This window comes from Myotis yumanensis, unplaced genomic scaffold (assembly GCF_028538775.1).
Source record: "Myotis yumanensis isolate MYYU_CA2020_CCGP unplaced genomic scaffold, mMyoYum1.0.hap1 SCAF_4, whole genome shotgun sequence".
NCBI classification, from domain to species: Eukaryota; Metazoa; Chordata; class Mammalia; order Chiroptera; family Vespertilionidae; genus Myotis; species Myotis yumanensis.
Window position 1 is genome coordinate 95,399,553 of NW_027223755.1, and position 12,290 is coordinate 95,411,842.

Below are 12,290 nucleotides of genomic sequence, written 5' to 3' on the forward strand. Positions count from 1 at the left end.
GTCCACGGCCAGCGTGGCTTTCGCAGGTTCAAAGACTTGGAGGGAGGACTAACGCGCAAATGATACACACAAGATGGAATATTAATTTTTATAATTACCTGGGGAACCAGAGAATAACTCAACTAAAGAAGTGGAGTTCTCCCTGTTGCTCCTTTCCCAGCTGCTTTTATTAGCTAGAATACACAATTGCCTTTAGGAATGCAAACAGACATATCAATGGTAATGTTTAGCAAATAGTAAGATTGCCAGGTCTTGGGGGAGTTTCCTTTAGGCCATTGAGTCAGCAGCAGGTAATAAAATGTGAATATCAAAAGGAGTCCTGGTCAGCCTTCTGCCAGACTCCTCACATTTATATCAATTACTGTTGATCTTGGTCATCAGCAGCCATAGGCTAGGATGGGACTATTGTTGGCTGGCTTCCCTTCCCAACTGAGCCTCTTACTAGCTGGGTGACTTGATGCAAGTTACTTAACCTCTCTGATCCTTGGCTTTCTCATTTACAAATGGGTGTGACTAGTAGAACCTACCTCCTGGGGCAAAGGGGGAGACTAATGAGATACTGCTTACAAATCCCTCAGCAAGGAGTACTGCACACAGTCAAGACTTAGTAAGCACCAGTGTTATTGTTATTACTAATCCAAACTGCTGCCCATTTTCTAAAGCGTCTGGGCATAGTCAGCCCTGGCATCCTCAGTCCACCCTCCATCTCTCATTGGACTGCACTATAGTTATCTGCACGCATGCTTATTTGCTTGTCCACTACTCTCTTAACTGTGAGCTCCTTGAGCCCAGGATGGCAGGGCCTGGTACACAGTAGGTGCTCAATAAACTCTGCTAGAATGAATGATTACCCATCTTTACGTCCAAGCTAAACTGAACCCAAATATGAATATTCCCTCTGAAATAAACCCAGGGAAAGCAGAGCCAGGTGAGGTGAATGGACACTTATTGGCTGGTCTGTTAGACTCATAGAAAACCAGAGTAAGATGTGAAAAGGGGAGAACCAGAGAGACTCATAGGATGCTGAAGGTCACCCAGCAAGTCCAAGGCAAAGGGAGGACTGGAAATCAGAACTTGTACATGGGCTATTACTTGTCTATCATATCCCTCTCCTTTCTGCGTTTCTTCTCTTCTCCTTCCCTCAGTCACCCAACAGATGAAGGCTCCCTCCAGATGGAAGTTAACCGAAGCAGGTGGCTAGAGAGTCCCCAAAGGTCTTAAAAGGTGAACCTGGATTTAATGAATTCAAGTGTTCTCCATGGCAGGCCCAGCCAATGTTGAATTCCTCTGACAATAGCCCGCCTGTATAGATTTGTTCACTAAGATGGGCTCGGGGGCCTGGGCTGAGATGCCCACAGGACTGGAGTCCAGGGAGGGTTGCACACTTGGACCAGGGGAGTGAGGAGGCTTTGGCTCTGCAAGGAGCTCTATGAAGGGATCGTCACCTATACCGATGCCCCCATCTCGTCTCATCCTCAGGATCCTGAGCCTCTGTCTCCTGCTACAACAATAAAGGCAAATAAGTGATGAAATCATTGAGGATGTGCCATGTGCTGGCTCCTGGCAGACAGGGTCTCATTTAAGCTTCACCACAACCCAGTGAGGTGGAAATTGCACCTATTGCAGAAATTGCTAGTTGCTTCTCAGTATCCTCCCTTCTCCTTTTAGTAATAGAGCCTTCTCCAAAGTTTAGCAAGATGCATATAGATAGAAATGACACTTCCCAGCTTCCCTTGCAACTAGATTTGATCATGTGACTAAATCTAGCCAATGGGAAATAAACAGGTGATATATGAAGCTTCCATGTCACCTTCTTAAAAGGAATTGCTAGTCCCCTTCCGTACATGTGTTGCTGGAGCCCATTTTTGCTGTGCTGATGTTGGCAGAGCAAGAGAGTAGAAGGGACCTAGATCCTTAAAGGGCTTCATGGAGTAGAGATCCCAGCCTTGAGGTGTTCACTTTAAGATTCTTGTGCGAGAGAAAAAATCTTCTATATACTAACAATCACTGGATTGGGGGCCTCTTTGTTACAGCTCTGTATCCTAACTGATACATTTGTAGAACCCTAAAAAATGCATCCATCTGGTGGATGAGGAGATGAGTCACAAAGTGATCATGTGAGTTGACCAAGAGCTGTTATTGTCCTGGTCATGCTGCCTCTCAATTATGAAATTATGCTGTGCATGCTTCATCAACTTATAAAGTCCTTTCACATACAAGGATGTTGGGGGTTTTTTAGACTCCTGTTAGCCTTGTGAGCAAAAGAGTATGCCTCTCAGTGTACAGGTGAGGAAACTGAGGCTAGGCAAGTTTAGTTGGTGCCCAAGCTTTGCAGGTGGCAAGAGACAATGCTAGGATTTGAACAGAGTCCTGGCTTTAAAGGCAGTTCCCCCTCTGCTGCTTCACAGCTGCCCAGCTATTTCAATATTGACAAGATCCCCTAGAGAAAGGCTTCACAGGGCTGTCCCCACAGTAGAGATGTCATTATAAAGTCACAGGTGGCCGGCTGTCTCTGGCTGGGTTCCCCAGGAGCAGGCCCTGAGACAAGGTATATTGGTCAGGGTTCTCCAGAGAACAGAACCAATGGGATATATATGTATTCATCACAAGGTATTGGCTCACACAGTTATGAAGACTGAGAAGTCCCACAATCTGCCCTCAATGAGCGGGAGAGTCAGGAAAGCCAGTGGTGTAGTGTGACGGCCTGAGAACCAGGGCGCTGATGGTGCAGATTCCAGACCCAGGAGCCCGAGGGCAGGAGTAGAGCACTGTCCCAGCTCAGCCGTCAGGCCCAGTCAAGTCGACACCTAAAACAAGCCATCACACCAGGATCCTAGTACAAGTACTCTATTTAGGAGGAGATCCAGATGCGTCAGCAGGAGGAGTAGGAAAGTGAGACCGGGAGGGAGGGGCAGGCAGCCAGGATGCACCATGGAGCGCCATCCCACCATCCCACGGTGCAGAACACCCCTCAGAGTCTCTGCCTAAGGGGTGGCGAATCGGCGGTGTTTTCCACCAATGCCCAGCCTTTGTGGGCTGAGGGGCTGCTTCTAGCGGGCTCCCTCTGACACGTCCAGGCGTCCCCACGCAAAGGCAGACTGTGCTGCCGGCCAGAGGGTCCTCAGGTAGTGAAGCGGCACACAAATCACAGCGACCAGCCTAAAACCGTCCTGTCCCTTACAGCAGGCGGGGGGTGATGCAGTCCGTGGGTTATTTTACAGGCGGCACTGTGCTTGCGCCACCTCTGTCCCCGGGATGACCCCAGAACCAAGAACCTTCAGTCTAAAGAACTCAAGAAATGGAAGTGCGGCCACTGGGGCCCTTCATGAAGCAAGGGGTCCTTCAATAAGGATGATCCGTGCTTGGACCAAATACCGATAAATACAGAACTCACCAGCCAAACCCTGCCAGATGGGAATTGGCTTTGTGCTTTCTCTTGACTCTAGACCAGTGATGGCGAACCTATGACACGCATGTCAGAGGTGACACGCGAACTCATTTTTTTGGTTGATTTTTCTTTGTTAAATGGCATTTAAATATATAAAATAAATATCAAAAATATAAATCTTTGTTTTACTATGGTTGCCAATATCAAAAAATTTCTATATGTGACACGGCACCAGAGTTAAGTTAGGATTTTTCAAAATGCTGACACGCCGAGCACAAAAGGTTCGCCATCACTGCTCTAGACCGTAATTGACCAAGTTCCAAAATCCTTCAATCAAAACTTGCCCCGGCCCTGGCCGGTGTGGCTCAGTTGGTTGGGCATCATCTCGTGCAACAAGAGGTCGCCAGTTCAATTCCTGGTCAGGGCACAAGCCCCGGTTTCGGGCTCAATCCCCAGTAGGGGACATGCAGGAGGCAGCTCATTGATGTTTCTCTTTCACATCGATGTTTCTCTCTCCCTCTCCCTTCCTCTCTCTTTAAAATCAATAAAAACTTTTTTTTTATACTGCCCTTAAAACTTGCCCAGACCCCAGACCAGGGAGACGGATTGGAGCAGTGCCGCCTGTCTTCTGCAAGTTGGCTCAGCATTCAATAAACAGCTCTTTCTTTCCTCAAAGGCCAGTGCCATCATTGTGGCTCCTATGCACACAATAGAAGCACAGGAAGAGGGAGGCAGGTGGAGATAGAGGCGGAGGTCCTCAGGGTGCCAACATCTCCCACCATAACAGTGCTGGGACACTCCGTGCTAAGTGGTCTACCTCCTCACAGTACAAAAGAGAACAAGGAAATCTCATGTTAGACGGATCACTGGTTCAGGAAGTGTCAGCTCTGATTTCAAAACCACATTTGCTTAATTTTAAGATACTATTGCCTGTAAGATGCACATTGGGTATAATAACAGCTTTTCCCAACTTTATTTTTTAAAATGTTTTTATTGATTTTAGAGAGGAAAAAAAAAGGAAGAGGGATAGAGAGAAACATCGATGAGAGGAAAACATCATCCAACAGCTGCCTCTGCACACCCCCTACTGGGGATTGAGACTGCAACCTGGGCATGTACCCCGACCAGGAATGGAACTATGACCTCTTGGTTCATAGGTCGATGCTCAACCACTGAGCCATACCAGCTGGGTGCTTTTCCCAACTTTAAAAAATCTACTGTAAATGCATATAAAAACCATACTAAAAAAAAACAAAACAAAACAAAACATACTCATTTTAGATGTGTTAAGAAGCTTAAAAGAAAGCATTTCAAACTCCAGATGCTATGTCTTGGCTTTGCTCTCCCCATAAGAACACTTGTACTCTCTTGACCCTCTGTTCCAAGCTGGACCTAGAAAATGGAGTTATTTTGTTTGAATATCAGTTCTGGCTCTGAAGTTCTGTGATTTTCTTCTTGCTTGCAACATCCCTGTCATGGCAACACAATGCACATTTGCATTTCAAAACTACTCCTCCCTCCTCCGCACCTTAAAAGGAGAATGAGGATCCCATTTTACCATTTAACAACAGGCTACAAAGCTATTTCAGCCACTTTGTGACCAGGTGCCCTCCTGTAGGCAACAAAAGGAGCTGCAGTTCCGTGTCAGCATCTTTAACATGCACATTTAGTAATTAGAGGCATCAGGGGCTGGCTAATTTTGTTGTAAGGGGAAAGTAAGAGAACTAACATTTTTTTAACTTACATATACTTAATGTCTTCATCCATTCATGCCGCTATAGCAAAATATCATATATTGGGTAGCTTATTTAAAAAAACACACACACGCATTTCTTGTTCATAGGTCTGAAGGCTGGGAAATCCAAGATCAGAGTGTCAGCAAATTAGGTGTCTGGTGAGAGCCCTCTGGGTTGCAGACACCGAGTTTGGTGGAAGGGAAAGAACTAACATTTCTTAATTGACTGCTGTGCCCAGATGCTGCATTAATGACTTGATCATTTCATCCAAGCCCACAACCCCTCCAGGAACGAAAGAAACTAAATGTCAACGGGGATGTGTCCCTTGCCCAAGATCACATAGCTGGCAAGTTGCAAATCTGACCTAATGGTGAAATCGAAGGGAGAGAGAGGAGGGGAAGGGGGAAGAGAAAGAATTCCATCCCCAGAAGAGCTACCCTCCCCCGGATGTTAGACCACCTGGTGTTGCTAAGTAACAAGGCAGGCTAGCTCTGCCTTCTGATTCCTAAAGATAGAGATGGAATCACCCTGAGAACAGAGGTGGAAACTTCCCTTTTCCTTTCCTTGATCCATTCCTTTCCCTCCTAAATACCCCCCAGCCTCCATCAGCAGGCCAAAGTCCTTGGCTGTGAGATTTATCTTGTTATCTGTTCTCTGGTCCGTGTAATTTAGCATGTCGCTTTTATTGGTCTTTTTCTTTCTCCTTCGCTCTGAAAAAGTTTTAGAGAAGAGTAAATCTAACCTCTTTATAATCCTACATGAATCTCTCAGACTTTGTTTTTCCACTTTGGGGTAATAAAATCAGTTGCTATATATTAAGCTGCATTAGCACAGCTGCCTGACAAGCATTGTATGTACATGGCTCGTTGAGGAGGCTGCAGGCTGCTCCAGGCCGTTATCTATGCAATCCCCTGCAATATTTCCACCATTAAAGATTCATTCTTTTGGTTATTCAAAAGCCATCTGTAAAATCAGATGAGCCTGGGAGAAGGGACAGAGACCCAATATCCACTAATTCTTAACCTTCTTATGGTTTGAGAATGTTGGGGGCGGGGGGGGTGGGGTGGGGGGGGTGGGAGGGGGCGGGAAGAAGGAAGGCTATGGATCTTCTTCCTAGAAAAATGCAGACAGATGCAAAATCCTACACAACCCTTGACCCAGAGAGAACCCCTGCCTGACTCATCAGCTGATAGCTCAGGAAGTGAGCTGAGAGAATGGGATTATCCTACCTTGGCAAGAATTGAGGCCCTACAGAGAAAAAAGGCGAAAGGTTTAAGGAGAGTTGGGGAGGTAGGAGGAAACCAAAGAGCTTAAGGGACAAGGAGGGCAAGAGGATGGGAAAATTGAACTCAGTTTGTTGAAAGATAATCCTCAAGTGAGGAGGAGGAAGCAGCTACCAGAATCTGAAGACAGAGTTGCAAGGAGAGGACTGTCAGGCAGGAGCTGTGACCTTCCCTCAAGAGATACAGTTGACCTTAATTGACTCTGCAAGGAGGGAACAAAGCAAATAAATATCTTGCCCGGCCAGTGTGGCTCAGTAGTTGAGCATCAACCCATGCACCAAGAGGTCACTTGTTCAATTCCCAGTCAGAGCACATGCCAGGGTTGAGGGTTCGATCCCCAGTAGGGGTGTGCAGGAGGCAGCTGATCGATGTTTCTCTCTCACCAATGTTTCTATCTCTCTATCCCTCTCCCTTCCTCTCTCTAAAATATATAAACACATATTTAAAAAAGAAAATAAATGTCTTGACCTCAGTGCCCCCCTCTTCTAATGTTACTGCTCCCATTTTCAGATGAGCAAGATGAGGCTCAGAGAGATGAAGTCACCTAACTATCCAAGGCCACCCAACTAACTATCCAAGGCCACAGCTACCAAGCAGCAGAGCCAGGATCCACACCCAGCCAGGTTTTCGTATTACCTGGGCCAAGATTGGGAGGTAAGGCAGAGAACCAGGAACATTAGATGGGAACATTAACAGTTTCTCTCTTTTTTTTAATTTCAAAATTTAGTGTTGAAACAAGAGTGTTTTACTGTTGAATGGAATGGAATTGGGGGAAGAGGACCCTTCCCCCACCCCAATACTATGCCCAGGTGGCACCTTGGGATTGGACAGGTGGGAGGAGTCTTCAGCCTGCTGTCTTCTTGGGGGACAGCAGAGCTGGGGGCAGGCCCAGCAGGGTGCTGTGAATGAGGGAGACAAAAATCAGCATCTCTCCCAAATGCCTCCAATTGACCTCCAGTCCCAAGGGCTGAGGACACAATGATTAGTGGGCCAAGACCATTTGGCTTTTATTAGAAATTTCAAGTAATCTGCTCCTGAGCCTGGGCAACTTTTGATGGGCATGGGCACTACCCAGGGGCTGCCCTCAGGACTGAGCCTTTTCATACCTGCCAGTCTGAGGCAGGGGGGAGGTGGAAGGAGGATGGGGCTGTTCTTTTTCAGCAAAACACCGCCATCTCCTTTATGAGGGCAGGAGCACTGGGAAGTCTCGAGATTCAGCCCTAACATCCTTACAAGGTGCGCAGGCATGGGCTAATCACAGTGCATGTGGCATCGGGTGCCGTGCCCAGCACTTACCTCAGTAAATACTGGCTATTGTTACTGCCATTATGGTGGTTGTCATTATTATGATTATCATCATTACTATTGGGATCCTTGTGCTACCACCCTGGACTATTAAAGAAATTAAATGAGATGATCCGTTGAAAGCACTTAGCACATAGTAGAAACTCAATTATGATATCTATCTTTATGATTATGATCACTCCACTGAGACATTAATGAAACAACCAACATTCTGGAAAATGTGTCCAAGGAACCAGAAAGGTAAATTGCCAGTTTTTGCAACCTAACGGCACCAGGCTAGCTCAGAGTAGCAACAAAAAATGGGACATTGTGGATCTCTGCTAATGAATGTACAACCTCGGTAACCAAACCAAAGACACCTGTGGTCCAAATATACACACGCCCTGGCCAGGTAGCTCAGTCAGATGTAGCATCGTCCCATACACCAGAAGGTTGTGGGTTCAATTCCTAGTCAGGCCCTTACCTATGTTTCAGGTTTGGTTCCTGTTCAGGGCACATAAGGGAGGCAACTGATCAATGTTTCTCTCACATCGATGTCTCTCTATTTATCTCTCTATCTTTCTCTCTCTCTCTCTCTCTTAAACCAATAAACATATCCTTGAGTGAAGATATATATATATATACATATATATATATATATATATATTAAATTAATCCTACCATTTTCTAAGAAACAACCATTCAGCAGACAATTGAATCCAAACACTCATTCATTCATTCATTCATTCAATAAAGAACTTTGATTTTGGCCTTGCGAGACTCGTCGAGCCAAAACACACCTGGACTTCTGCCCTCCAGAACTGCCACGTAATTGATGGGTAGTTTTTAAGCTGCTAAATTTGTTGTAATTTTTTACAGCAGCAGTAGAAACGAGTACACCCCCACAGGCTGTGAGAAGCTCAAGTCCTGGGGAGGGGTCCTAAAGACTAAGACCCCATAGAGACAAAGGGGGAGCACCAGGAGCCAGTCGGGCCTTCGGATGACTCCAGCCCCCACTGTGTCTGAGTTAGCACTGCCTGAGAGACCCCAAGCCAGAGCCACCCAGCTGAGCCCAGCCATGCCACAGGAGTGGGAGAGGTGATGATCAATGGACTTTTTAAGCCACCTAGTTTCCCTGAATAGAAACCCAGAAGTCTCTGAGTATAAATGAGAGATAACACCCTAATGCATTTGGAACTGTAAGCACTCCATCAATGTCGGCAGATGCAACTTTGTAGGCAGATCACTTCCATCTGCCAGATGAGGAAACGGGGACTTGGAGAGGTTAAGGGACATGTAGAGCTGGGGCGTTCCACCTCTGTGTCTGACTCTAGATCCTGCTCTTCCCACAGCTCTGGGCTGGCTCCTGACCCTCCCGCCTGCTCACAATGAAGGTGGTTGTATTTCTTCCAGGGCAGCTGGCTTCCATGCTACCAGGCCAGTTAAGGCCATTCCCTTCTGCAGCTTATAACCTGACTGGGGAGGCTCACGCCCCGCCCTTCCCCCGTCCCCCACCTCTGCCCAAGACTCTGTCATCCTTAGATTCCATTTCCTCTCCCAGGGGCTGCAGGAAAGGTCAGCTGGGCATGCAGGGTGCGCTAGCGAGCCTGGTGCCCACTGCTCAGCCCTGCCTCCCCCTCCCCTGTCTCTATGGTCCGAGAACCAAGCACAGGAGTCTGCCTCTGCGCCTAGGCCAGCGTCACAGCCAGGGCTGCTGGGCTGGTGTGGCTTTGAGCTCAATAGATTCATTTCCACGTGAGCCTGCAGCGTCCAGCTTCCTGAACTGAATAGCAATGACTGGTTCCATCACCCACGCTCCCTCCAGTGGAAGCTAAAAGACCAGATGTGTAGCTGAAAAGGAGTCCGGAGTGTGGGACCTGGGGCAGCCTCCTCCTCCTCCGTAAGAAGCAGGGGAGAACACAGCGAAGAAAGGAATGTGTTTTTCTCTGTTTTCTCTCTTCTCTTCCTTCACCTGCTCTTCTTATCATTCTCTCCCCCTCATTTCTTCACTCCTAGTCTCTTTGTTTTTTCCTTTTTTTATTATTATTTTTCAATTACAGTTTACGTTCAATATTATTCTGTGTCAGTTTCAGACATACAGTGTAGTGGTTAGACCAGCCGTGGGCAAACTACGGCCCGCGGGCCGGATCCAGCCCGTTTGAAATGAATAAAACTAAAAAAAAAAAAAGACCGTACCCTTTTATGTAATGATGTTTACTTTGAATTTATATTAGTTCACACAAACACTCCATCCATGCTTTTGTTCCGGCCCTCCAGTCCAGTTTAAGAACCCATTGTGGCCCTCGAGTCAAAAAGTTTGCCCACCCCTGGGTTAGACAATCATGTGCTTTATAGATTCCCCCCACCCCATAATTCCAGTGCCCATCTGGTACCATGGTTATCACCATATTATTGACTGTATTCCCTCTGCTGTAATTTACATCTCTGTGACTGTTCTGTAACTACCAATCTGTACTTCTCAATCCCTTCACCTTTTTCACCGGGCTCCCCAGCACCCCTCCCCTCCAGCAATGGTCAGTCGTTCTCTGTAGCTGAGTCTGTTCTATTTTGCTTGTTTGTTTTTTTTTTTTTTTAAATATATTTTATTGATTTTTTACAGAGAGGAAGGGAGAGAGATAGAGAGTTAGAAACATCGATGAGAGAGAAACATCGACCAGCTGCCTCCTGCACATCTCCCACTGGGGATGTGCCCGCAACCCAGGTACATGCCCTTGACCGGAATCGAACCCGGGACCCTTCAGTCCGCAGGCCGACGCTCTATCCACTGAGCCAAACCGGTTTCGGCGCTTGTTTGTTTTGTTCTTCTCCCCCCACCTCCCCCGCCTTCATTCTGGCTCTTGAGGGTAGAACTGGCAGACTGGAAACCATTGGCACCCAAGGCAGGATGCCCAGGGGGGCGGAGCCCTTTCACTCTCCTCTGTACTTCAGGGCACCAGACCGTACGCCCAACCCCACCAAGAAGAGAAGAGCTATCCAGTTAGCTTTTAAGATTCCATATATAAGTGAAATCATATGGTATCTGTCCTTCTCTGACTTATTTCACTTAGCATAATGCCCTCTATGTCTCTATGTCCATTCATACTGTTGCAAAAGGTAAGATTTCATGTTTGGGGTTTATTGTTTTGTTTTTGAAGTGTGTGTGTGTGTGTGTGTGTGTGTTTGATGATAGAGAAAGAGGAAGGGAGAGGGATAGAGAGAAACACTGATGAGAAACATCGATGAGAAACATCATTGATCAGCCTTCTCCTGCACGCTCCCCCTGCTGGGGATTAAGCCAACAACCCAGGCATGTGACCCTACCAGGAATCGAACCAGTGACCTCTTGGTTCATGGGTCGATGCTCAACCCTTGATCCAGCCAGGCTCATGTTTGTTTTATTTTGTTTCGTTTTTTGGCCAAGTAGTATTCTAGTGTGTAAATGTACCACAGCTTTTCTATCCACTCATCTACTGATGGGCACTTGGGTTGCTTCCATTTCTTGGCCATTGTAATGCTGGGGGTGCATATATTCCTTTGAATTAGTGTTTGGATATATTGAATTAGTGTTTTGGATATCTTTGGATATATTCCCAGAAGTGGAGTCGCTGGGTCATAAAGAAATTTCATTTTTAATTTTTGAGAAACCTCCACACTGTTTTCCGCAGTGGCTGCACCAATCTGCATCCCCACCAACAGTGGACAAGGGTTCCCTTTTCCCCACATTCTTGCCGAAACTTGTAGTTTGTTGACTTATTGATGATTGCCATTCTGACAGGTGTGAGGTGATATCTCGTCATGGTTTTAATTTGCATTTCCCTGATGATTAGTGATGTTGATCAACTTTTCACATGTCTATTGGCCATCTGTATGTCTTCCTTGGAAAAGCATCTATTCTGGTCTTCTGCCCACTATGCTCTCTTGTCCCTCTCTGTAAATCATTCTCTCCCTCCTCTCTCTCCTTTTTGTGTACACACATACGTGCATGGTCACACACACACATACACATACACACACACAGACACACACACACACACACACACACACTATCTTCATAACCCAGGAGAGGGCACCAGCCCGGCCATGGAGCTATAGAGTGGAGACCTTGGCAGGCAGGCTCCTTAGATCTCGAGCCCAGAGGAGGCTGCTGTGGGCTTCTGAAGGCAGCAGCCTCCTGCACCCCTAGGGCACCTCTGCCAAGCACCAGAGGAAAGGCTTTGCAGGAACTGGTGTACTCCTCTCCCAGTCCCTACTGCCCATCCCTGCCCACCTCTGCCCTCCGGCTATTCTAGAGGCCTGGGTGGTGGGGAGGACTTGCGGGCCACACTCAGAGGGGGTGGCTGGGTCCCGAGACAGCCAATGTTCCCTCTGTTGTAGAAGACCGGAGAAAAACCAAGCAACACTTTAGAGAAGTGGAGTTACACAGTTTATTATGCCGGCAGACTCAGAGGAATAATTTCCCAAGTCTGAGCAAAGTAACATTCAGGGAGCTTCTCCTTTATATTTTTCTGGTGTCTTTGTCCCCCAAATATGGATTATGCTTCCGGTCCTTTCTCGGGCTTTGCAAAAAAGGCCCCAGATGTTGGGGGTCTAGATAGCATA

At 46.9% G+C, this 12,290-nt stretch overlaps 1 non-coding gene across 1 annotated transcript; it reads right to left on the reverse strand.

The window, feature by feature from the left end:
- Positions 1 to 10,535: 10,535 nt before the first annotated feature.
- Positions 10,536 to 10,679, reverse strand: LOC139009627 (small nucleolar RNA SNORA57). Its single transcript, XR_011471355.1, has one exon. It is a non-coding gene; the product is annotated as a small nucleolar RNA SNORA57 (small nucleolar RNA).
- Positions 10,680 to 12,290: the final 1,611 nt, after the last annotated feature.